This window comes from Dendrobates tinctorius, unplaced genomic scaffold (genome assembly GCF_039654945.1).
Source record: "Dendrobates tinctorius isolate UK_male_01 unplaced genomic scaffold, ASM3965494v1 ptg000045l, whole genome shotgun sequence".
NCBI classification, from domain to species: domain Eukaryota; kingdom Metazoa; phylum Chordata; class Amphibia; order Anura; family Dendrobatidae; genus Dendrobates; species Dendrobates tinctorius.
The window spans coordinates 14,613,666-14,641,114 of NW_027361713.1; the positions used below are offsets into that span (position 1 = coordinate 14,613,666).

Sequence of the window (27,449 nt, forward strand, 5' to 3'; positions counted from 1 at the left end):
TCGGCCGAGAGAAATTATGATGTCGGCAACAAGGAATTGTTGGCGGTTAAATTGGCCTTCGAAGAATGGAGGCATTTTCTGGACAAAGCAATAATTTCTCCAAGACAATTTTCAATTACATTAGTGCCTAAAGTGATCATAGGATGGCATTCTCGTTTGCCAATATCAACTATTATCAAACCTTGCGATTGAAATTCTACTCGGACAATCTTGATGGTCACCTCTTTATATCCCATCTGAGGCAAGGGCTGACCATTGCTGGCAAAAATGGTAAGGTCTTTATCTGGGCTATGAGTAATGTCTGAATCTGCCCAGTACTGCTTAAAAAGAACATATGGTATCGTTGTCACCTGGGAGCCGGTGTCCAGTAAAGTGTTCATCGGAAAACCGTCAATCACGACAGGCAAGACTGGTCGACCTCCTACGTACTTGTCACGCCAATTTGGTGGGCCTGGTCATCTTACTGCTGAGGGTTGGCCCTTTGCCCCAGGGGTTGCTTGTTTAAATGACAGAATTTTGCTAGGTGTCCTGCCTTGTTGCAGCGGCGACAGATGGGCTGTCAGTCCTCGTCGTAATGATCGCTGTCTCTCCCTCTGGTCGGTGGGATCCTCTTCTGCTGTCGCCACGGGACGTCATCTGGACTGGAGTCCAGCTGGATCTTCTTCTTTGGAAATCACTTGCAGGGACTGCATAGTTTTTGTGAGTGCAGCCACACTTTTGGTTAGTTCCTTGACTTGGAGACATAAGTCTGCAGCAGAGTCATTATTTTGGGACGGCCTGTCAGTCTCAATAGAGGTCTTTGGAAAGGATGCTGTCTCCTGCTGGTATGTAATTGCAGGATGCTTCGAGGGCTCTGTGCTGCTAGGATTCAGATCACGTAGCACCCGTATGGCTCTATCCTTAAAGTATGCAAAGCCCAATTCAAGATTTTGTAGGGCCATTATGCACAGCTGTGTCTTTTGGTTGTTAGACTGCAGTCCCTCTATAAACTGCTCTGTTAGTAATCTATCTTCATCTTGCACGCTCTCAGGGTCAACCTGCTTTACGCCCGTAGTGCCTCCTGAAGATTAAGGGCATAGTCCCATATACTGTCCTGCACTCTCCCGCATCGGTTAATTGGCCAATGAGGATACTGACTTTTTGACTCTCAGTCAGGGGGTACACTTTGAACAAACTACATAGTCTTTCTTTAAAATCCCTCAGAGTGTGCGACTCCTCTGAGTACTGTGGTAACCAGGCTGCTCCTGGTATATATGGCATTGATAGCGGCATTATTGAGGCTGCGGCTGCGACCGCCGCTGAATCTTCACCCGCGTTGGGCATTTTCTTCCTGTTTTTCACTTGCTCACAATAGAGCGCAGCTCCAGCTTCACTGGCATGCCCCTCCCTGCTTGCACGCACTGTGTAGCGCAGTTTTGGCGGTTATTTGAAAGCTCAGTTAAGTCTTTAGCACTCAATTTAATAAAGTCTATGGCGCACAGTACCCAGCTTTGCCAGGCTCCTTTACCCAGCTTTGCTAGGCTCACTAAATTTTGTTCATGGCGCCAGTTGGAGCGCCGGGGGCATGCGTGGCGGCGTGCGTGAGAGGGCGCGCGCACGGTGCAGGGCCTTGGGGTACTCGGTATCGGGCCCGTCGACTTCAACGGGGGATGGTGTCACGGTGGCGGCGACCATGTCTGTGGCCCTGGGGTGTCCGTTAAATAAAATGATGAAAGGGGAAGGGGAAAAGTTGTTGGTGATGTTGTTAGATGTGGTAGAAATGAAGATAAAGTTTGTAGATGATTAAATACGTGATGCCACCTGTGGTATTCTGGTCAGAGGTGACCAGCGCTGCGGTGTTGTTCCCCTGAGACTGTTGGTGTGTCGCAGCTGAGGTGAAAATGGCTCTCCACAGGTTGAGCAATAGTCCCAGAGCAAAGATGTTAGATTAATAGTCAAAATGGCTGTGAACATTGGGGTGCAGAGAAATGAGAGGAGGACACAGAGAGGTGCAATTTCTTTAGCTTTTACTGGTAATTGGTTGCAATCCGGAGTACCACATACAGGTGATGGAATGAGTCCGGCTCGCCTGGAGGCATTCAGGGGATCCACCTTGCCAGGTGGGAGTTAGGACCTTCCTTCTGCGTTTTGTGTGTGGGTCTCCGCTGTTTATAACTATGCTGCGACCCTCAATTGCGTGATGATTTCACTAGCCTGTGCGGCTGTCAGCATGAGCCTATTCCACGGGTACCATCCTTTTCACCATCAGGACTGGGCTCCTTATCTGGTGCCGTGCCCTCAGGTGCTCAATGTTGCACAGGAATTTACAATCCCCTGTACTTTCAGATTCAGCGGTCAGGACATAGAGCTCCTGACCTCCAAGGACTCTGGCATCCCTTTCTCTCCAATAGCGCTTCGCTCTGGGGGCTGCTATACGCAGTTTGTAGCTTCCCAGAGCCTCTCTGTCTCTGCTCTTGTCCTTTCCCTCTTCACAGATCAGCTTCCACTCACCAGCTCCTCACAGATCAGCTCCCTGTCTTGAACTGACTGGACCTTCCAGAAAGATCTTTTTACCTCACGTTTAACTGTCTTGTCATTTGCTCACAGCTGCTCTCAATTCCATGACAACTCCCTCAGCTGACTTCTAGCTGACACACCAACCCCCTCTGCTGGCCAGAATTTATAAGGCAGCTCCCTTTTCTGACCTGCAGCAGGAATTGTGATTTAATCTATGTTATCTGGCATGGGGCCCCCCTTCTGCCTCCAAGCATGACTTCACCTCTTAGAGGGAGGCAATGTCACTGTGACAACTGGACTCTGGGGTGTCACATTTGTACCTGAACATTTCCGTCTCACACTCCTGCAGGAATTTCATGATTCTGTGTTAAGAGCTCACCCTGGGATTGCAGCTACCCGGGGGGCAGTGGCTAGGAGTTTTTGGTGGCCCTCTATGGTTACTAATATTAAAAGGTTTTAAATATATGTGGGGTGTGCGCCCACTCTAAATGGTCTCAGGTCCAAGAATTGGTGCCTTTGCCAATTCCGGATAGACCATGGAAACATCTGTCCATGGATTTTATCTCTAATCTTCCCCTTTCCAGGGGCAACTCTGTGGTATGTTTTGTGGTGGATAGGTTCTGAAAAAAAGCCCACTTTGTACCGTTGCCCACATTACCATCTGCTGAAACCTTGGCCCGCTTATTTATACAGCACATAGTTTGGTTGCGTGGAGTGCCTGTGAATGTGGTGTCAGACAGGGTTGTGCAATTTGTGGCTAGGTTTTGGAGAGCGTTTTGTAAGAAGTTGGGGGATCAGGCTATCATTTTCCTCTGCTTATCACCCGAGTCTAATGGACAGACTGAATACACGAACCAGTCGTTGGAGCAAATTCTGAGATGCCTGGCCTCTTCCACACAGGAGGACTGGTGTGAGGTATTGCCCATAGCAGAAATTGTGTCCACCTGTCATATGAATCAGTCTACTGGAAAGTCTCCCTTTCATGTCAACTATGGGTTTAACCCGCAGTTTGGGGAGTTTTCCCACATGGATTCAGGTTGTCCTGGTGCCGAGGGCGTGGTACAACATTTGAGAATCCTTTGGAGGGAGGTTCATGGGAACATCTCTAAAGCCCAGAAAAGGTACAAATGATTTCGGACAGAAGGAGGGGGCCAGCAACGGCATTGGCAGTAGGGGAGAATGTGTGGTTGTCCACCCATAAAATTAAGCTTAAGATACCCTCTATGAAGCTGGGCCCCAGGTTTATTGTTCCGTACAAAATTGTGGAGGTGATTAACCCAGTGGCCTACAGATTACAGTTGCCCACCTCCTTTAAAATATCTAATGTCTTCCACAGGTCCCTATTAAAGCCTGTGGGGAAGGTTAGGGAAGATTCCTCATCTGATGTTCCACCAGTGTCGGTAGAGGGTCAGCTGGATTACGAGGTAGGGCGCATCATTGACTGGTGGGTACGCCAGAGGCTTCAGTACCTAATACATTGTAAGGGATATTCCCTTGAGGATCGGTCTTGGGTTCCGGCCTTTTCTGTGCACGTTGATCGACTGGTGCGGGCTTTTCATGCCAGGTATCCCTTACAAAAGACATTCCCAAAGAATCATGATAAAAATATCAAAATTATTGTATCACAAAAAAGGACATAAATGACAACAAAAAATATAATAATGATGAGACAAATATTTTACAAAAAGAATTCAATAATAAATTACATATATATTATTATTTTTTTTTAACATAGCGGTGTGCAGAGGACAAGAGGCGAAATCGCAATGGCTAATAAAGTGAAATATATGCACTAATGAAATAATGAGGGCTATATAAAAAAAAAATATATAGTGAAAAAATTGAAAATAATATTCTGTGAATAAGTTACCCAATTTTATAAAAAAATGCACAATTATATACCAAAAAATATTGGTGATAAAAACTATTTCTAATTATAGTTAAAAAATATATACATAACAACATACAAAAGTGCATTTAATGACCTGCTGGGTTATCTGACTCAAAGTAAAGTGCATATGCTGTGTATACCAACCCAGTAGGATTAATTAATGATGAGTACAAAGTGCAATGTGCATGTGAAATTCACCAGTACAAACCAGCCAAAGGATCAGCCACTGCCCCTGCACACACCACTCCAACGCAGGTTTCGCTGCCCGCTTCCTCAGGGAGTGATGTGAGCAGGGAATATCCATGTATATATATATAGGCCAGAATCAGATGCATGGAATAACAATTAAAAGCCTAGAATTGCAGTCCATCTATGCAGCACATACCACCGACCCAAACCAAAGCAGCTGTATGTAGTATATAAATTGAGATCGCCATGGTTACATGGCGCTTACACCGCGCACACATGAACGCCACCAGTCCAGGCTGAAAACCGGAAGTACACAAACGAGTGCGACGATGTCGCAGTCGGCTGTGCAACATCCAGGAATCCAACCACAGAGCGGAGGCTCACGCATGCGCAGTGAAGTGCACAGCAATCTTGCAGCCATATTGGAGAGGGGAAGTAGTCTATAATCAATCACAGACGGGGCATGCACAATAGTGAGCAATGATAACACAGCCATCTTAATGAAAGAAAAAGAAAGAAATATATAATAAAAATAAACAAATTAAAAATATATAAAAATATATATATAATATGTAAAATAAACAATATTATAGTGTGACCAACTAATTGTGATATAAAAAATGAGAAAACAAAGAAGAGCATAAAGTGAAAAAAATATATATATATTGTGGTGTGACAGGTGATCGCGTGGTTAATGGGAGATATGTCACATGGAGGGATGCTCCCTGCCATGCAACCCAGAGTATTTTGCCTATAGTGTACATGAGCACTAAAGATGTCATTTAGTGCACTGGGTGCGGACTGTACTCTGTTTTGCCTGAAGATATGTGTATGTTCAGGACCTGTGGTGAAGTCCTGACCATGTGACCAGCTCATGTGATCCATACCTCACCTATGGGTGTGGTTACAGGGCTATGTATTTAAGGTGTTTAGCACATGTGAGAGAGTGTGAGGGAGTCTGTCTGAGTGTGGACAGACTTCCATGTGTCCAGGTGGGACACTACAGAAAGCGTATATGGGGAGGACTACAGCTCCCAGCATGTGCTGAGACTCTCGGTCCGAGTCTGAAGCCACGGACGTTTTGTGTTCCTTTGCCTGAGCTGAAGGTTACATTTCAGTGTTACGCTGCCTTGTGGGTTTATGACGTGAATAAACCTCATGAACTTTGGGAAGAACCTGTCTCATGATTGTCTCCCGCTGCACCTAAGTGAGTCACATCCCTACAATTGGTGACAGACTGCGGGCAGCGATTCCCAGGAGCACAGACGGTCTGAAAAATCGTGAGTAATGCTGACCGAGGTCAGAGGAAATGACTGTATGGAGATTTGTGGGATGCCTATGAGGAGAAGAGGTACCCGAGAACCTGTGTGGCTGACACCAGCAGGTAACGGACAGGAATCCGTGTTGCACTGACCAGAGTCAGTGAGAGACTGTGCTTGTGTTTTTTTTTTCCCTTTTCCTCGCTTCTCTGCAAAAAAAAAAAAAAATCCTGAAAGTGCTTGCTGTGGCTCAGTGCGCTCACGAAGGTCTCGCAGCGCGGGGACCTGGTGTTTTTTCTTTTTGGGATCTCCTCTTTGAGCATTGGTAGCAGACGCTGTCTGTACCATCCTGCTGCAGCTTTTTTGAATATGACTAAGCGTATACAGTAGTTGTGGCTTTACACAACTATTGAGGGTGAGTGCCCTGTATTATTTTCTTGATACCCATTATACCTGCATTGGTAAGGCCCTATGGGCACGCTTTTGTGTTTTTTTTTATCTTGAGGGAAGTGTCCGTAGGGAACCCAGAGCCATCTGTCCAGGATGAGAGCATGTCCACGACCTTCAAGGATGTAATTGATGTACCAGGGGACATGCAGGAAGCCTGTGTGGAGGAAGATGTGCATGAGGCCTTTAGGAAGGCTATAGAAGCATGTAGTGTGATGTGGGCACCAGAGACTAAACAGCTGGTCATACTGTCATCTAAGGAAGTCACAAGGAAGCTGGTTAATATCCAGAGGGATATGCATCTACAATGCCTCCGCACAAGGCAGATGATCCTGTTGGGAAAAAAAGAAGCAGCTCGATGTCTAGAGTGTGCGAGGAAAGTTCAAAGTCAGCAGGGCATTGCAGAAGACATCATTCAAGTGCCCGGAGGTCTGGTGAGGAAAGTCATCGGAAGGTTTGGGAAAGTGATGCAGGACATGGTGAACAGGTCTGGCGTGATGAGAGTGAGGATTCCGGCTGATGACGAAGCCCAGGACATGGGTGAAGATGGGATGGTTCCATTCCTCGTTGTCGGGTCAATGGAGAGCCTTGGGAATGTCCGGATGCTCCTGGAGTATCGCGTGTCATACCTGAAAGAAGTAGAGCAGCTAAGACTTGAGAGGAAACAGATCAGTAGAGAGCTGGAGGAAATGGAAAGAAGATGGCCACCTCCTTCAACTCGTGGTATAGAAAGGCAAAGAGGTTCACTTAAGACTGGAAGTCCTCAAGCTGGAGATAAGAGAGTACATAGAGATAAATGGAAGGGCTGCTCTCGGGACCTTAAAGACATTAGGAGAAATGGCCAGCAGAGAGGGGACAATAGGTGGCCTGATGGAAGAGGAAGTAGTGATGCCTCAGTTAGTTCAGAGCTGAGTGACCTAGGCGGGAGACCCTGTAGAAGAAGTGACAAAGAGTCAGTCCAGACAAGAGGTATGGGGGCAAGGGAGTCGCAACACCATACTGACCGCTGGGGATGCGGGTGGTCTGACATGGGCCCATCTTTATCAAAGAACAAGACAGAGTCGGATAATGGACGCCTACTGAAGGGTTCACTAGCAGGGCCTGACTTTGATAGACGATTTGACTGGCAGAGATGGCCAAGAAGGATCTCTGGTCAAGTAATAGAAAGTGCCAAGCCCCACGGCTTTAGGCAGAGGAGGGGGATATGTGGTGTGACAGGTGATCGCATGGTTAATGAGAGATATGTCACATGGAGGGATGCTCCCTGCCATGCAACCCAGAGTATTTTGCCTATAGTGTACATGAGCACTAAAGATGTCATTTAGTGCACTGGGTGCGGACTGTACTCTGTTTTGCCTGAAGATATGTGTATGTTCAGGACCTGTGGTGAAGTCCTGACCATGTGACCAGCTCATGTGATCCATACCTCACCTATGGGTGTGGTTACAGGGCTATGTAATTAAGGTGTTTAGCACATGTGAGAGAGTGTGAGGGAGTCTGTCTGAGTGTAGACAGACTTCCATGTGTCCAGGTGGGACACTACAGAAAGCGTATATGGGGAGGACTACAGCTCCCAGCATGTGCTGAGACTCTCGGTCCGAGTCTGAAGCCACGGACATTTTGTGTTCCTTTGCCTGAGCTGAAGGTTACATTTCAGTGTTACGCTGCCTTGTGGGTTTATGAAGTGAATAAACCTCATGAACTTTGGGAAGAACCTGTCTCATGATTGTCTCCCGCTGCACCTAAGTGAGTCACATCCCTACAATATATATACATATACATATAATATGCAGCAATGAATCATATAGTGATATTTATTACATTCATTTCTCTCTAAAATGGCATATGAAAAACTTTTCCATGCAAATATCTTGCATGTGGTCATAATATATACTAAAGGAATACACCCAAATCGTATAAGAACAACTAAATATATTAAAAATATACATATACTGTGGTGTAGTGACCACTGTGTCCACTAGGGGGTGCTGTGTGGGTGTCCCAGGAGAGAGGATGAGTGGCAGGATGCTGAATGATCGTTATGTATCCCAAGGTAGGTGGCTTTGGGATGGAAGCTTGAATATGTGTGCTGATCAGCAAAGGTACTGCTGAGCTTTCATTACACTGTGTCAGGGAGAGCTTTCCAGGTAGCTGGTGAGACGGGAGGAACCAGCTACCTACAAACCCACCTAGGGGCGGTGTCTAGAACGCCATAGTAAAGTGGATATGGGTGAAGGACCTGCGATGAGGTCATAGTCATGCGATCCGGTGGGCGTGGCTATGGACCATATAAGGTGACCAGGGTAGGTCACATGAGTGAATGCTTGGACCCGGTTGGTCCGTATGGAAGGTCTCGTCTGGGCTGATGTGAGACCGAATGAGGAAGATGTGGCTGCCTTCTTAACAGCACATGTGGATGCTGTGTTTAATGGCTGCAAGTACCTGAGAGTTCCCAGGGGAGGGAATGGACATCTGCAGTGTGGTGAAGCAACCATGAGATAACCCGGCCAAGGGGTGAGATAACTGTGAGGCTAGAGAGCCTGCGTATTGGACATTGCATAACCTGTGTGACTACAGGGTTAACAGAGTGGAGCCCTGTCATGGACGCTATGCTGTTGTATATGAACTTTCTGTTGCTGTTCATGGTTTATGATGCTTAATAAACGGCATGGACTGTTGGAGTTATATGAGAAACCCATGCCGGACCTGGTTATTTGGCTGCCTAGCGAGTGTCCCCTACCTGAATAACAAGCGCTACCTTACAATACACACATATATATATATATATATATATATATATATATATATATATATATACAGTGGGGAAAAAAAGTATTTAGTCAGTCAGCAATAGTGCAAGTTCCACCACTTAAAAAGATGAGAGGCGTCTGTAATTTACATCATAGGTAGACCTCAACTATGGGAGACAAACTGAGAAAAAAAAATCCAGAAAATCACATTGTCTGTTTTTTTTTTTTTCATTTTATTTGCATATTATGGTGGAAAATAAGTATTTGGTCAGAAACAAAATTGCATCTCAATACTTTGTGATATATCCCTTGTTGGCAATGACAGAGGTCAAACGTTTTCTGTAAGTCTTCACAAGGTTGCCACACACTGTTGTTGGTATGTTGGCCCATTCCTCCATGCAGATCTCCTCTAGAGCAGTGATGTTTTTGGCTTTTCGCTTGGCAACACGGACTTTCAACTCCCTCCAAAGGTTTTCTATAGGGTTGAGATCTGGAGACTGGCTAGGCCACTCCAGGACCTTGAAATGCTTCTTACGAAGCCACTCCTTCGTTGCCCTGGCGGTGTGCTTTGGATCATTGTCATGTTGAAAGACCCAGCCACGTTTCATCTTCAATGCCCTTGCTGATGGAAGGAGGTTTGCACTCAAAATCTCACGATACATGGCCCCATTCATTCTTTCATGTACCCGGATCAGTCGTCCTGGCCCCTTTGCAGAGAAACAGCCCCAAAGCATGATGTTTCCACCACCATGCTTTACAGTAGGTATGGTGTTTGATGGATGCAACTCAGTATTCTTTTTCCTCCAAACACGACAAGTTGTGTTTCTACCAAACAGTTCCAGTTTGGTTTCATCAGACCATAGGACATTCTCCCAAAACTCCTCTGGATCATCCAAATGCTCTCTAGCAAACTTCAGACGGGCCCGGACATGTACAGGCTTAAGCAGTGGGACACGTCTGGCACTGCAGGATCTGAGTCCATGGTGGCGTAGTGTGTTACTTATGGTAGGCCTTGTTACATTGGTCCCAGCTCTCTGCAGTTCATTCACTAGGTCCCCCCGCGTGGTTCTAGGATTTTTGCTCACCGTTCTTGTGATCATTCTGACCCCACGGGGTGGGATTTTGCGTGGAGCACCAGATCGAGGGAGATTATCAGTGGTCTTGTATGTCTTCCATTTTCTAATTATTGCTCCCACAGTTGTTTTCTTCACTCCAAGCTGGTTGGCTATTGCAGATTCAGTCTTCCCAGCCTGGTGCAGGGCTACAATTTTGTTTCTGGTGTCCTTTGACAGCTCTTTGGTCTTCACCATAGTGGAGTTTGGAGTCAGACTGTTTGAGGGTGTGCACAGGTGTCTTTTTATACTGATAACAAGTTTAAACAGGTGCCATTACTACAGGTAATGAGTGGAGGAAAGAGGAGACTCTTAAAGAAGAAGTTACAGGTCTGTGAGAGCCAGAAATCTTGATTGCTTGTTTCTGACCAAATACTTATTTTCCACCATAATATGCAAATAAAATGAAAAAAAAACAGAGAATGTGATTTTCTGGATTTTTTTTTCTCAGTTTGTCTCCCATAGTTGAGGTCTACCTATGATGTAAATTACAGACGCCTCTCATCTTTTTAAGTGGTGGAACTTGCACTATTGCTGACTGACTAAATACTTTTTTTCCCCACTGTGTGTATATACACTCACTGGCCACTTTATTAGGTACACCATGCTAGTAACGGGTTGGACCCCCTTTTGCCTTCAGAACTGCCTCAATTCTTCGTGGCAGAGATTCAACAAGGTGCTGGAAGCATTCCTCAGAGATTTTGGACCATATTGACATGATGGCATCACACAGTTGGCGCAGATTTGTCGGCTGCACATCCCTGATGCGAATCTCCCGTTCCACCACATCCCAAAGATGCTCTATTGGATTGAGATCTGGTGACTGAGGAGGCCATTTGAGTACAGTGAACTCATTGTCATGTTCAAGAAACCAATCTGAGATGATTCGAGCTTTATGACATGGCGCATTATCCTGCTGAAAGTAGCCATCAGATGTTGGGTACATTGTGGTCATAAAGGGATGGACATGGTCAGCAACAATACTCAGGTAGGCTGTGGCGTTGCAACGATGCTCAATTGGTACCAAGGGGCCCAAAGAGTGCCAAGAAAAAATTCCCCACACCATGACACCACCACCACCAGCCTGAACCGTTGATACAAGGCTGGATGGATCCATGCTCTCATGTTGTTTATGCCAAATTCTGACCCTACCATCCGAATGTCGCAGCAGAAATCGAGACTCATCAGACCAGGCAACGTTTTTCCAATCTTCTACTGTCCAATTTCGATGAGCTTGTGCAAATTGTAGCCTCAGTTTCCTGTTCTTAGCTGAGAGGAGTGGTACCCAGTGTGGTCTTCTGCTGCTGTAGCCCATCTGCCTCAAAGTTCGACGCACTGTGCGTTCAGAGATGCTCTTCTGCCTACCTTGGTTGTAACGGGTGGCAATTTGAGTCACTGTTGCCTTTCTATCAGCTCGAACCAGTATGCCCATTCTCCTCTGACCTCTGGCATCAACAAGGCATTTCCGCCCACAGAATTGCCGCTCACTGGATTTTTTTTCTTTTTCGGACCATTCTCTGTAAACCCTAGAGATGGTTGTGCGTGAAAATCCCAGTAGATCAGCAGTTTCTGAAATACTCAGACCAGCCCTTCTGGCACCAACAATCATGCCACGTTCAAAGGCACTCAAATCACCTTTCTTCCCCATACTGATGCTCGGTTTGAACTGCAGGAGATTGTCTTGACCATGTCTACATGCCTAAATGCACTGAGTTGCCGCCATGTGATTGGCTGATTAGAAATTAAGTCTTAACACACAGTTGGACAGGTGTACCTAATAAAGTGGCCAGTGAGTGTATATATATATATATATATATATATATATATACACACACATATATATATATATGTAAAATGTCAAATAATTCTTTCTGAGATATAATAGTTGGGTGATGGGGTAAATGTTGGTAACAGTATGAAAGGGAGGCTTTGAGGCAGCTGAATGATTCAGCCTGATACCAATGTTTACCCCATGACCCAACTATTATATATCAGAAACAATTATTTGACATTTTAGATTTGGGATTAGAAGAAGGGATTTTAACTAAAAAAGTTTGGGAAGGACTGTGTATTGATTCACCATCTGTTCCAACACTTTATTTACTGCCAAAATTCCATAAAAATAAGAATGATCCTAAAGGACGCCGTATTATATCAGGCAATGGCAGTTTGTTGAAACCCATTTCCAAATTCTTAGATTATTACCTTAAAACCAATTGTTTTTGAATTACCTTCCTACATCAAAGATATGACTGAGGCATTGCAAAGACTTGACAGAGTGTGTATGAGTTGAGACATGTTTATTATAACTTGTGACGTAGAATCCCTCTATACATCAATACCCCATCAACATGGCCTTGATGCAGCTAAACGATATCTATCCAGTCGTAATTTTGATGATTCCTTGATTGATTTCCTCTTAAAATTGTTGGATTTTGCTGTCCCACAACTATTTTGTATTTAGAGACAGGTTTTATCTTCAAAAAAAAGGTGTGGCTTTCGCACCATCCTTTGCAAATTTATTTATGGGATTATGGGAACATGAATACGTTTTAAACATGGATTCCACATTTGTAGGATCAGTAATTTCCTGGACGCGATTTATTGATGATATCCTGTTTATCTGGCAGGGGCCTAAATTTGAGTTGGAAAAATATCTTGAATATTTAAATAACAAAAATGTCAACATCAAGCTCACTTTGACCATCACACAAAATTTAATCCAATTTTTGGATTTGTAAATATCAGTAATGAATTTGGACAACTACATACCAAGATTTACCAAAAAGAAACGAGTGTTAATGCATTACTTCATGCCAGATCTTCTCATCCAGCTCACGTTATTTGTGCCATACCCAAGGGCCAATTGCTAAGAGCAAGAAGGATATGTGACCGAGAAGAAACGTTTGAACATCAAGCTAAAGAACTAACCTCTAGATTTTTTCATCGTGGATCCCGAAAGGATGATGTCCAGAAAGCCTATATAGGTGCAAAAGAAACAAATCGTCAATCACTATTAACTCCTAAAATTGAAACTAAACAAAATGAAGGTCATGTTCGTTTTATCACTAACTCATTCGAGGCGGCTTGAAATGAATATTATTTCTAAGTTTTGGCCAATTCTTTTACAGGATATATCTTTATGTAAATTTTTACCAGAATGTCCACAAATTATTGCTAAACGAAGTCAGACACTACATGACTCACTGGTTCATAGTCACTATATCCCCCCTATTTCTCATTATATTTTTTAATCTAAAGACTAGAGTTGAGCGACTTTTGGTTTCTTAGGGTCGCGTTTCGTTTCGTGAAACCCGACTTTTCCAAAAGTCGTGTCGAGCAAGATCGTCCGATTATAGGGAAAAGTCGGGGTCGTCCCGAAACACGAAACCCAATGTAAGTCAATGGGGAATAAAAGTCGGCAGTGAGAGGAGGACAGGAAACACACCTACAGTGCCCATTTGAATGCCAAAAGCATCAATTCTTCTTTCTTAAGCTTGTCAACCTTAATTAAATTCATAATACAAGTTACGCACTGAAAAATGGGGGTTATTTGGCTACAAACTGTGGGGGGGAGGGCTGGCTCCAGGTTTTCATGTGCCCTGGGCGAAAGAGCGCCCCTTTAACACATACCACAACTCATCATGCTCCGATACGGCAAAGAAATAGCGGTATAGTCCAATGAAAAATACCTCACTTTTTACATCTCATGACGAGGCCCATCTATTTCTCCATACAGAATCATTGGTCCCATATAATGTTTGAAACAGTATATGATGAGCTCCACATAATGCTACAGTATATGTTGGTCCCCATGGATGAAGCTCCACTGTCTTATGGGCCCAAATAATGCTCCAAACATAATGGGCCCCATTTCTAATGCTCTAGTGTATAATGGGCCCTGTAAATGCTGCTCCAGTGTCTGATGTCCACCTTTGGAATGTTCCAGTGTATGGTGGGCCCCATCTATCATTCTCCAGAGTATAGTGCTCCCCAAAAATTGCTGTCCCAACATTGAAAACAATCAAATAAGTCTCCTCGCTAGGGAATCCCTGTACTTGTCTGGACAGGTGCTGTAGCTTGCTTAACAGCTCGCCAGCCGTTCTCACGCCCAGTAAGGATTACACGTGATTGCACAAAGGTTAGAAAGGGTACCGTATCCCCGGATAACATGTATGGATAGCGTACACATTCAAAATATATGTCTATACAGCATGAGGCAGGCTCAGACGGTGTTAGGCCCAGTATGGATTGCACGTGATTGCACAAAGGTTAGAAAGGGTACCGTATCCTCGGATAACATGTATGGATAGCGTACACATTCAAAATATATGTCTATACAGCATGAGGCAGGCTCAGACGGTGTTAGACCCAGTATGGATTGCACGTGATTGCACAAAGGTTAGAAAGGGTACCGTATCCCCGGATAACATGTATGGATAGCGTACACATTCAAAATATATGTCTATACAGCATGAGGCAGGCTCAGACGGTGTTAGGCCCAGTATGGATTGCACGTGATTGCACAAAGGTTAGAAAGGGTACCGTATCCCTGGATAACATGTATGGATAGCGTACACATTCAAAATATATGTCTATACAGCATGAGGCAGGCTCAGACGGTGTTAGGCCCAGTATGGATTGCACGTGATTGCACAAAGGTTAGAAAGGGTACCGTATCCCTGGATAACATGTATGGATAGCGTACACATTCAAAATATATGTCTATACAGCATGAGGCAGGCTCAGACGGTGTTAGGCCCAGTATGGATTGCACGTGATTGCACAAAGGTTAGAAAGGGTACCGTATCCCTGGATAACATGTATGGATAGCGTACACATTCAAAATATATGTCTATACAGCATGAGGCAGGCTCAGACGGTGTTAGGCCCAGTATGGATTGCACGTGATTGCACAAAGGTTAGAAAGGGTACCGTATCCCTGGATAACATGTATGGATAGCGTACACATTCAAAATATATGTCTATACAGCATGAGGCAGGCTCAGACGGTGTTAGGCCCAGTATGGATTGCACGTGATTGCACAAAGGTTAGAAAGGGTACCGTATCCCTGGATAACATGTATGGATAGCGTACACATTCAAAATATATGTCTCAGGAGGCAGGCTCAGACGGTGTTAGGCCCAGTGTGGATTGCACGTGATTGCACAAAGGTTAGAAAGGGTACCGTATCCCCGGATAACATGTATGGATAGCGTACACATTCAAAATATATGTCTATACAGCATGAGGTAGGCTCAGACGGTGTTAGGCCCAGTATGGATTGCACGTGATTGCACAAAGGTTAGAAAGGGTACCGTATCCCCGGATAACATGTGTGGATAGCGTACACATTCAAAATATATGTCTCAGGAGGCAGGCTCAGACGGTGTTAGGCCCAGTATGGATTGCACGTGATTGCACAAAGGTTAGAAAGGGTACCGTATCCCTGGATAACATGTATGGATAGCGTACACATTCAAAATATATGTCTATACAGCATGAGGCAGGCTCAGACGGTGTTAGGCCCAGTATGGATTGCACGTGAATGCACAAAGGTTAGAAAGGGTACCGTATCCCTGGATAACATGTATGGATAGCGTACACATTCAAAATATATGTCTATACAGCATGAGGCAGGCTCAGACGGTGTTAGGCCCAGTATGGATTGCACGTGATTGCACAAAGGTTAGAAAGGGTACCGTATCCCTGGATAACATGTATGGATAGCGTACACATTCAAAATATATGTCTATACAGCATGAGGCAGGCTCAGACGGTGTTAGGCCCAGTATGGATTGCACGTGATTGCACAAAGGTTAGAAAGGGTTCCGTATCCCTGGATAACATGTATGGATAGCGTACACATTCAAAATATATGTCTATACAGCATGAGGCAGGCTCAGACGGTGTTAGGCCCAGTATGGATTGCACGTGATTGCACAAAGGTTAGAAAGGGTACCGTATCCCTGGATAACATGTATGGATAGCGTACACATTCAAAATATATGTCTATACAGCATGAGGCAGGCTCAGACGGTGTTAGGCCCAGTATGGATTGCACGTGATTGCACAAAGGTTAGAAAGGGTACCGTATCCCTGGATAACATGTATGGATAGCGTACACATTCAAAATATATGTCTATACAGCATGAGGCAGGCTCAGACGGTGTTAGGCCCAGTATGGATTGCACGTGATTGCACAAAGGTTAGAAAGGGTACCGTATCCCCGGATAACATGTATGGATAGCGTACACATTCAAAATATATGTCTATACAGCATGAGGCAGGCTCAGACGGTGTTTGGCCCAGTATGGATTGCACGTGATTGCACAAAGGTTAGAAAGGGTACCGTATCCCTGGATAACAAGTATGGATAGCGTACACATTCAAAATATATGTCTCAGGAGGCAGGCTCAGACGGTGTTAGGCCCAGTATGGATTGCACGTGATTGCACAAAGGTTAGAAAGGGTACCGTATCCCTGGATAACATGTATGGATAGCGTACACATTCAAAATATATGTCTATACAGCATGAGGCAGGCTCAGACGGTGTTAGGCCCAGTATGGACTGCACGTGATTGCACAAAGGTTAGAAAGGGTACCGTATCCCCGGATAACATGTGTGGATAGCGTACACATTCAAAATATATGTCTCAGGAGGCAGGCTCAGACGGTGTTAGGCCCAGTATGGATTGCACGTGATTGCACAAAGGTTAGAAAGGGTACCGTATCCCTGGATAACATGTATGGATAGCGTACACATTCAAAATATATGTCTATACAGCATGAGGCAGGCTCAGATGGTGTTAGGCCCAGTATGGATTGCACATGATTGCACAAAGGTTAGAAAGGGTACCGTATCCCTGGATAACATGTATGGATAGCATACACATTCAAAATATATGTCTATACAGCATGAGGGAGGCTCAGACGGTGTTAGGCCCAGTATGGATTGCACGTGATTGCACAAAGGTTAGAAAGGGTACCGTATCCCTGGATAACATGTATGGATAGCGTACACATTCAAAATATATGTCTATACAGCATGAGGCAGGCTCAGACGGTGTTAGGCCCAGTATGGATTGCACGTGATTGCACAAAGGTTAGAAAGGGTGCCGTATCCCTGGATAACATGTATGGATAGCGTACACATTCAAAATATATGTCTATACAGCATGAGGCAGGCTCAGACGGTGTTAGGCCCAGTATGGATTGCACGTGACTGCACAAAGGTTAGAAAGGGTACCGTATCCCCGGATAACATGTATGGATAGCGTACACATTCAAAATATATGTCTATACAGCATGAGGCAGGCTCAGACGGTGTTAGGCCCAGTATGGATTGCACGTGATTACACAAAGGTTAGAAAGGGTACCGTATCCCTGGATAACATGTATGGATAGCGTACACATTCAAAATATATGTCTCAGGAGGCAGGCTCAGACGGTGTTAGGCCCAGTATGGATTGCACATGATTGCACAAAGGTTAGAATGGGTACCGTATCCCTGGATAACATGTATGGATAGCGTACACATTCAAAATATATGTCTCAGGAGGCAGGCTCAGACGGTGTCAGGCACAGTATGGATTTGACGGCCCAGATTACACAGCGGAGGAGCAGGGAGAGGTAAAGATTGCAAATGCTGGGGCCCTGCCCAAGCAAGGGGGGCCCACTCGTGGGCGTCGGTACTGGCACTGGGCCCCTCATAGTACAGCGGTGTGTCTGACGGCGGGTGTGCACCACCACCGTCAGAGACACTTGATTGCACTATGAGGGACCCTGTGCCAGTGCCCACGCCCAAGAGTCGGCCTATCCACCTGTCCAGGGCAACGGCACTCGCACGGTGTCGTGCGGTAGGTGGTGACCCCGGCCATGGGGGGGGAGGCAGCACAGTTAGGGAGTTTTAGAAAGTGGCATATGTTGATGATGGACATTCAGCTGATGCAAAAGGCGAAATAGGTGAAGTACCAGGAAGAGGTGGACCAAAGCAAGCCATTTTTCTGTCACCCTATGTGTCATCAGGGGAAGGTGGGACAAAATCCTTGGAAACCCATGCATGGTTCATTTTAATGAAGGTTAGATCATCCACATTTTGGGTTGACAGACGGGTCCTTTTTTCTGTCAGGATTGATCCAGCTGCACTGAAGACTCTTTCCGATAGCACACTTGCAGCTGGGCAAGCGAGCTCCTGTAAGGCATATTGGGCCAATTCAGGCCAGGTGTCCAGTTTAGCGGCCCAATAGTCAAAGGGGAATGACCTGTGTGGGAGAACATCGATATGGGAGGAAAAGTAGTTTGTAACCATAGTTGACAACTGCTGTCTCCTGTCACTTTCCATCGATGCAGTATTACCAGTTGTGTGAGCGGTATTTGAAAAATCAGTCCACAACATTGTCATGAAACCCCTGTCTCCAACGCCACTTCTGCTGTGTGCACCACGAACACCTCTGCCAAGCTGCCCCCGGCCCGTACGGCTCGTGTGAGAACCATCACCGCTGCTGTGTGCTGGGAATGCCTCAAGCAACCGATTTACCAGAGTTGCTTGTTTATTAGCCAATATTAGGTCAAGGTTCTCCTGTGGCATGATGTTTTGTAATTTGCCTTTATAGCGTGGATCCAGGATGCTGGCCAACCAGTAGTCGTCATCGTTCATCATTTTGGCAATGCGGGGGTCCGTTTTTAGGATCCGCAAGGCATAATCTGACATGTGGGCCAATGTTCCCGGTGTCAATGATGCACTGCGAGTGCTGGGTAGAGGAGCACTTTCTGGCAAATCCACATCCCTCCAGTCACGCACAAACCCTGTACCAGACCTTGCCACGCCAACATTTTCACTTGCCCCACGAGATGCATCCTCCTCCCCTAAGTAATCATCCCCATCATCATCCTCCTCCTTCTCTTCTTCCTCCACCTCGTCCAGGAGAGGTCCCTGAGCAGACAATGGCTGAATGTCATCAAGGATTCCCTCCTCCTCTTCCTCCTCATCAACATTGGCTGCAGACGCCTGCTCCTTAAGGTGCGTCAAAGTTTGCATGAGCAGACGCATAAGTGGGATGCTCATGCTTAGGATGGCGTCGTCTGCGCTTACCAGCCGTGTGCATTCCTCAAAACACTGAAGGACTTTACAAAGGTCTTTCAGCTTCGACCACTGCACACCTGTCAACTCCATGTCTGCTCTCAAAGTGCCTGGCCGTGTATCCTCCCACAAATGCATTATGGCCTGCCACTGTTCGCACAGCCGCTCCACCATGTGCAGGGTGGAGTTCCACCTTGTTGCAATGTCGATAATGAGGCGGTGGTTGGGAAGGTGGAGCAATCGCTGCAGCTTCTGCATATGAACGGAGTGTACAGGCGACCGGCGGATGTGCGCGCACAGTCTTCGCACCTTCTGGAGCAGGGCTGTTAACTCCGGATAATTTTTGAGGAAGCACTGCACCACCAGGTTCAAGGTGTGAGCCAAGCAAGGTATGTGCCTGAGTTTTGAAAGGGCTATGGCTGCCACAAAATTACGGCCGTTATCACTAACTACCTTGCCTGCCTCAAGATGTACACTGCCCAGCCATGACTCAGTTTGTCGCTTCAAGTACTCGGCCAGCACCTCGGCGGTGTGTCTGTCGCCCAAACACATCATCTGCAACACAGCCTGCTGACGCTTTCCACTAGCTGCTCGATAGGGGGACACATCGTGTGCAACAGTGGCAGCTGCAGATGGAGTGCTCGTACGACTGTGCTCTGTGGACGAGCTTTCGCTTCTGGAGGAGGAGGAGGAGGGTCGAACGCCTACAGCCAACTGTTTCCTATACCGTGGGCTAGGCAGCACTGTCCCACCACCGCTGTCCCCTGTGGACCCTGCATCCACCACATTAACCCAGTGCGCAGTGATGGACACGTAACGGCCCTGGCCATGCCGACTGGACCATGCATCAGTTGTGAGGTGCACCTTTCCGCTCACTGACTGCTTGAGTGCATGGACAATGCGGTCTTTCACATGATGGTGGAGGGCTGGGATGGCTTTGCGAGAGAAGAAGTGGCGACTGGGTAGGTCATAGCGTGGTACTGCATAGGCCATGAGTTCGCGGAAAGCTGTGCTTTCCACCAACCGAAAGGGCATCATCTCAAACGAGATTAGTTTGGCAATATGGGCGTTCAAACCCAGTGTACGCGGATGAGAGACTGAGTACTTTCTTGACCTACTCATAGTGTCTGGGAGGGTGAGCTGGACTTGAGAGCTGCATATGGTGGAAGTAGCGGTGGACAGGGTGGACTGAGAGAGGGTTGATGATGGTGATGGAGTTGGTGTTCTTTCTGATGGCCTAGAATCAGTCTTTCGTTGATATAACAGTGGGATTCCCTGACTGCTGTGGTCTTGCAACGACACCTCAACATTTGCTGCTGTGCTAACCGGTGGGCTTACAGTGGGGGAAACAATGTAGCGTTGCTGACTACCTTCGTTGTGATCAGTTGCACATGTGGCACTTGAGGTTTGGTGTTGTGTCCACGCTTGCAAGTGCATGCTGGTTAAATGTCTAAGCATGCAATTGGTATTCAAATTTTTCAGATTTTTCCCTCGGCTAAAGGTCCTTGCGCACTTCTTACAGATAACCTTGGCCTGATCATGAGGATTTTGTTCAAAAATGTGCCACACTGCACTCTTCCTACTTTGGCAGACATTTTGCGGCCTAGCACGCTGTGATCTTTTGACCCTCTGGACAAGCTGTCCAGCAACTCTTTTGATGTTTGGAACCTGTCTTTGGAGTGCTCCGGGCCTGCCAGATAACAGCTGTTGCGATGTCGATGTCTGCTGTGGATGCTCCTCATCTGAGCTATTGGAAGCAGCACCCTCTTCCCCCAATGGATGCCAATCTGGGTCAACAACTGGGTCATCCATCACCTCCTCTTCTATGTCATGTGCACCTTCCTCTGTGTCACCGTGTATGGTGGTATAGTGTGCGGGAAGGGGCACCTGAGTCTCATCAGGGTCAGAATCTGGCTCTGTACACTGCGAGGACAATGTAGTGCTCTGAGTGAATGTACCAGCAGAATCATCCATCAGCGGCTGTGCATCAGTGCACTCCATGTCAGATTCATCTTGGCCTGGGTAATTCACCATTTGACTTGATAATCCAGGCATGGTATGTGAAAACAGCTCCATGGTGAAATCAGTAGTATGGCCTGCGTCATCCTTCAATCTTGGTTGGGGTGAAGGACACAAGGAAAGATGTGGTTCATGAACATGAGCCTCCAATGACGACTCAGTGCTTTTACTTTTTACAACTGAAGAAGAGGAGGCGATAGAGCTGGACGCTGAGTCAGCAATGTAAGACAAAACTTTTTCCTGATGCTCTGGCTTTAAAAGCGGTTTGCCAACTCCTAGAAAACTAAGCGTTCGAGGCCTTATGTAGCCAGACGATGACGCAGGGTCAGCACCTCCTGCATTCGGTCCTATTTTGCTCCTGCCACTACCATCAGATCCACGACCAACACCATCATTACCAGCTGCCAACCCCCGCCCAATTCCACGGCCTCTTCCACCAGCCTTCCTCATTTTTGGTAGAAATGTAGACAAAATCCAACAAACTATATAGTAATGTAAAACAAGGTACAAGGTGTCTATAGGACAGGGGAGATTTTGAATTTCTGCAGACACTTGTGGACAGTGGACACTTTTGGATTGTGTGAGGCCCACTGATATCTGAGCGCTATGTGACAGGCTCGATGGCACTGCTGTGACAAAAGTGACTAGAGGATAAGGGAGATTTTGAATATCTGCACACACTTTTGGACACTGGACACTTTTGGATTGTGTGAGGCCCACTGATATCTGAGCGCTACGTGACAGGCTCGATGGCACTGCTGTGACAAAAGTGACTAGAGGATAAGGGAGATTTTGAATATCTGCACACACTTTTGGACACTGGACACTTTTGGATTGTGTGAGGCCCACTGATATCTGAGCGCTATGTGACAGGCTCGATGGCACTGCTGTGACAAAAGTGACTAGAGGATAAGGGAGATTTTGAATATCTGCACACACTTTTGGACACTGGACACTTTTGGATTGTGTGAGGCCCACTGATATCTGAGCGCTATGTGACAGGCTCGATGGCACTGCTGTGACAAAAGTGACGAGAGGATAAGGGAGATTTTGAATTTCTGCACACACTTGTGGACAGTGGACACTTTTGGATTGTGTGAGGCCCACTGATATCTGAGCGCTATGTGACAGGCTCGATGGCACAGCTGTGACCAAAGTGACGAGAGGATAAGGGAGATTTTGAATTTCTGCACACAGACAGTGGACACTTTTGGATTGTGTGAGGCCCACTGATATCTGAGCGCTATGTGACAGGCTCGATGGCACTGCTGTGACAAAAGTGACTAGAGGATAAGGGAGATTTTGAATATCTGCACACACTTTTGGACACTGGACACTTTTGGATTGTGTGAGGCCCACTGATATCTGAGCGCTATGTGACAGGCTCGATGGCACTGCTGTGACAAAAGTGACTAGAGGATAAGGGAGATTTTGAATTTCTGCACACACTTGTGGACAGTGGACACTTTTGGATTGTGTGAGGCCCACTGATATCTGAGCGCTATGTGACAGGCTCGATGGCACAGCTGTGACCAAAGTGACGAGAGGATAAGGGAGATTTTGAATTTCTGCACACACTTGTGGACAGTGGACACTTTTGGATTGTGTGAGGCCCACTCATATCTGAGCGCTATGTGACAGGCTCGATGCCACTGCTGTGACAAAAGTGACTAGAGGATAAGGGAGATTTTGAATATCTGCACACACTTTTGGACACTGGACACTTTTGGATTGTGTGAGGCCCACTGATATCTGAGTGCTATGTGACAGGCTCGATGGCACTGCTGTGACAAAAGTGACTAGAGGATAAGGGAGATTTTGAATATCTGCACACACTTTTGGACACTGGACACTTTTGGATTGTGTGAGGCCCACTGATATCTGAGCGCTATGTGACAGGCTCGATGGCACTGCTGTGACAAAAGTGACTAGAGGATAAGGGAGATTTTGAATATCTGCACACACTTTTGGACACTGGACACTTTTGGATTGTGTTAGGCCCACTGATATCTGAGCGCTATGTGACAGGCTCGATTGCACTGCTGTGACAAAAGTGACTAGAGGATAAGGGAGATTTTGAATTTCTGCACACACTTGTGGACAGTGGACACTTTTGGATTGTGTGAGGCCCACTGATATCTGAGCGCTATGTGACAGGCTCGATGGCACAGCTGTGACCAAAGTGACGAGAGGAAAAGGGAGATTTTGAATTTCTGCACACACTTGTGGACAGTGGACACTTTTGGATTGTGTGAGGCCCACTGATATCTGAGCGCTATGTGACAGGCTCGATGGCACTGCTGTGACAAAAGTGACTAGAGGATAAGGGAGATTTTGAATATCTGCACACACTTTTGGACACTGGACACTTTTGGATTGTGTGAGGCCCACTGATATCTGAGCCCTATGTGACAGGCTCGATGGCACTGCTGTGACAAAAGTGACTAGAGGATAAGGGAGATTTTGAATATCTGCACACACTTTTGGACACTGGACACTTTTGGTTGTGTGAGGCCCACTGATATCTGAGCGCTATGTGACAGGCTCGATGGCACTGCTTTGACAAAAGTGACTAGAGGATAAGGGAGATTTTGAATATCTGCACACACTTTTGGACACTGGACACTTTTGGATTGTGTGAGGCCCACTGATATCTGAGCGCTATGTGACAGGCTCGATGGCACTGCTGTGACAAAAGTGACTAGAGGATAAGGGAAATTTTGAATATCTGCACACACTTTTGGACACTGGACACTTTTGGATTGTGTGAGGCCCACTGATATCTGAGCGCTATGTGACAGGCTCGATGGCACTGCTGTGACAAAAGTGACTAGAGGATAAGGGAGATTTTCAATTTCTGCACACACTTGTGGACAGTGGACACTTTTGGATTGTGTGAGGCCCACTGATATCTGAGCGCTATGTGACAGGCTCGATGGCACAGCTGTGACAAAAGTGACTAGAGGATAAGGGAGATTTTGAATTTCTGCACACACTTGTGGACAGTGGACACTTTTGGATTGTGTGAGGCCCACTGATATCTGAGCGCTATGTGACAGGCTCGATGGCACTGCTGTGACAAAAGTGACTAGAGGATAAGGGAGATTTTGAATATCTGCACACACTTTTGGACACTGGACACTTTTGGATTGTGTGAGGCCCACTGATATCTGAGCGCTATGTGACAGGCTCGATGGCACTGCTGTGACAAAAGTGACTAGAGGATAAGGGAGATTTTGAATATCTGCACACACTTTTGGACACTGGACACTTTTGGATTGTGTGAGGCCCACTGATATCTGAGCGCTATGTGACAGGCTTGATGGCACTGCTGTGACAAAAGTGACTAGAGGATAAGGGAGATTTTGAATATCTGCACACACTTTTGGACACTGGACTCCTTTGGATTGTGTGAGGCCCACTGATATCTGAGCGCTATGTGACAGGCTCGATGGCAGTGCTGTGACAAAAGTGACTAGAGGATAAGGGAGATTTTGAATATCTGCACACACTTTTGGACACTGGACACTTTTGGATTGTGTGAGGCCCACTGATATCTGAGCGCTATGTGACAGGCTCGATGGCACCTCTGTGACAAAAGTGACTAGAGGATAAGGGAGATTTTGAATATCTGCACACACTTTTGGACACTGGACACTTTTGGATTGTGTGAGGCCCACTGATATCTGAGCGCTATGTGACAGGCTCGATGGCACTGCTGTGACAAAAGTGACTAGAGGATAAGGGAGATTTTGAATATCTGAACACACTTTTGGTCACTGGACTCCTTTGGATTGTGTGAGGCCCACTGATATCTGAGCGCTATGTGACAGGCTCGATGGCACAGCTGTGACAAAAGTGACTAGAGGATAAGGGAGATTGGATTGCTTTTAAAAAAGCAGTTTGCGGAGCAGTGGGTAAACAGCAATGCCAGCCTGTCAGGAAGCCTTAGAAGGCAGCCCAACAACCAACACCACTGATACACCACTATATAGCCTCCCCTTGCACTGCACACACAGTGACTGGTGTGTTGTGCAGGCCAAATTGCTAGCAGCAGAAGCAGTTTTTTTTTTCTTCTCAGCAGGACAAAAAAAAAAAATTGGGATTGCTTTTAAAAAAGCAGTTGCGGAGCAGTGGGTAAACAGCAATGCCAGCCTGTCAGGAAGCCTTAAAAGGCAGCCCAACAACCAACACCACTGATACACCACTATATAGCCTCCCCTTGCACTGCACACACAGTGACTGGTGTGTTGTGCAGGCCAAATCGCTAGCAGCAGAAGCAGTTTTTTTGTCTTCTTTCCTGCCTATCGCTCTCCCTACAGAATCAGCAGCAACCTCTCCCTATACTAAGATCGGCAGAAGTAAGATGGCGGTCGGCGTGCACGCCCTTTTATACCCCCTGTGACGCCCACCAAAGCAAGCCAATCACTTGCATGCCCTTCTGAAAGATGGTGGTGACCCGTGCCTATGTCATCACGTTGCCCACAGTGTCCGTGGATCCTGATAGGCTGAAAAAGAGCGCAAAACAAATTTTTGAAACGCGACTTTGGCGCGTAAGTCGCCGACCTCGTGGCCGACCTCATCCTAGGGTCGGGTTTCGTTTCATGAAACCCGACTTTGCCAAAAGTCGGCGACTTTTGAATTTTTTTGACCTGTTTCGCTCAACTCTGCTAAAGACCCCTAATGGGGATCCCATAAATGTGGTACAATGTAAAGCTTGCCAGTATGTCACCAAAACTAATATTCCATGATTCATCTGGTAAATGTGAATATAAAATTTTACATTTCATTAATTGTCGTACATCTATGGTCATATATCTGGCAAGCTGCCCATGTAATTCCATATATATTGGAATGACTACACGTGAGCTACATGTTAGAATTCTTGAACATATCAAGGAAATCAAGGCAATGGAAAAAATTGATCCTGAGGAAAGCGACAGCATTTTGAAATTAAAACACCTAGCAAGACAATTTTTTTCGCTATCATCATGGTCAATCCCACTTACTTCAAGTGAGAGGTAATTGATCGAATCTATCCAGGCAATAGAAGAGGGGATCTTAGCAGGAAATTATTGCAAAAGGAGTGTAGGTGGATAACCACATTACAAAGCATGACTCCAAGTGGTTTAAATGAGCAATGGGGTTTCTCAAGTTTTTTGTAGTCTTTTCTTTGGTCCTATTTCATATCATTATTTTCATAATTTTTTATTTTTAAAAATATTTGACTTACTTTTTTTATTTTTTATATTTTTTCATTATAATATTTTATTATAATTTATTTATAATTCTTACTATTTTTTTTATTTATGGTGAATATTTTTGAATGTTATTTTTCTTATATTATTCTCGCATAAAAATATAGAATATAAGTAATTTTCATAGTATATATATAGATATATATATCTATATATATAATCGTCTTATCATGTCTGTCTGTAACCGAAATCCCGCGTCGCTGATTGGTCGAGCCCGGCTGGCCCCGCTGCTAATTGGTCACGGCCTGCCGGGCTCGACCAATCAGCGACGCAGGATTTCCGTGACAGACAGGTACTGTATGGTCATGGTTATGGGGCCGGAGATCGCGTTCTCCGCCGCCATACTTACATACTTACCTCACCGGGAGGAGCGTTGCCGCGGCGCTTCTCTTCTGGCGGTGACCAGGGCAGGAGTGCACGTTGAAATAGTGCAGGCGCATATCGCGATCTGGCACCATTTTCCTGAAGACATATTTACAGTGTGTCTTCAGGAAAATGGTGCCGGACAGCGCGGTATGGGCATGCGCTTAGTCCGGCGCCAGTGCCACCCTCCTCCCCCAGCCTCCGGCAGAACGGGACAGCGCTGGACCACGGGAAAGATGGGTGAGTATAAATGTTTTTTTTTTATGTGTGCAATTTCCTAAGTGTGAGGAGGACCATGCATATCAGGATAAGGGGGTGAGGGGACCATGTATACCAGGAAAGGGGGGGTGAGGGGACCATGTATACCAGGAAAGGGGGGTGAGGAGGACCATGCATACCAGGATAAGGGGGTAAGGGGGACCATGCATACCAGGAAAGGGGGGGTGAGGAGACCATGCATACCAGGAAAGGGGGGGTGAGGGGACCATGCATACCAGGAAAGAGGGGGTGAGGGGGACCATGAATACCAAGAAAGGGGGGTGAGAGGACCATGCATACTAGGAAAGGGGGGGTGAGGAGAC

General features: G+C 46.1%; 1 long non-coding RNA gene across 1 annotated transcript; it reads right to left on the reverse strand.

The window, feature by feature from the left end:
- Positions 1-5,189: 5,189 nt before the first annotated feature.
- Positions 5,190-27,014, reverse strand: LOC141089300 (uncharacterized). The gene is made up of 3 exons (XR_012232238.1): positions 26,863-27,014; positions 13,076-13,123; positions 5,190-6,911 (listed from the first exon to the last, which is right to left on the reverse strand). It is a non-coding gene; the product is annotated as an uncharacterized lncRNA (long non-coding RNA).
- Positions 27,015-27,449: the final 435 nt, after the last annotated feature.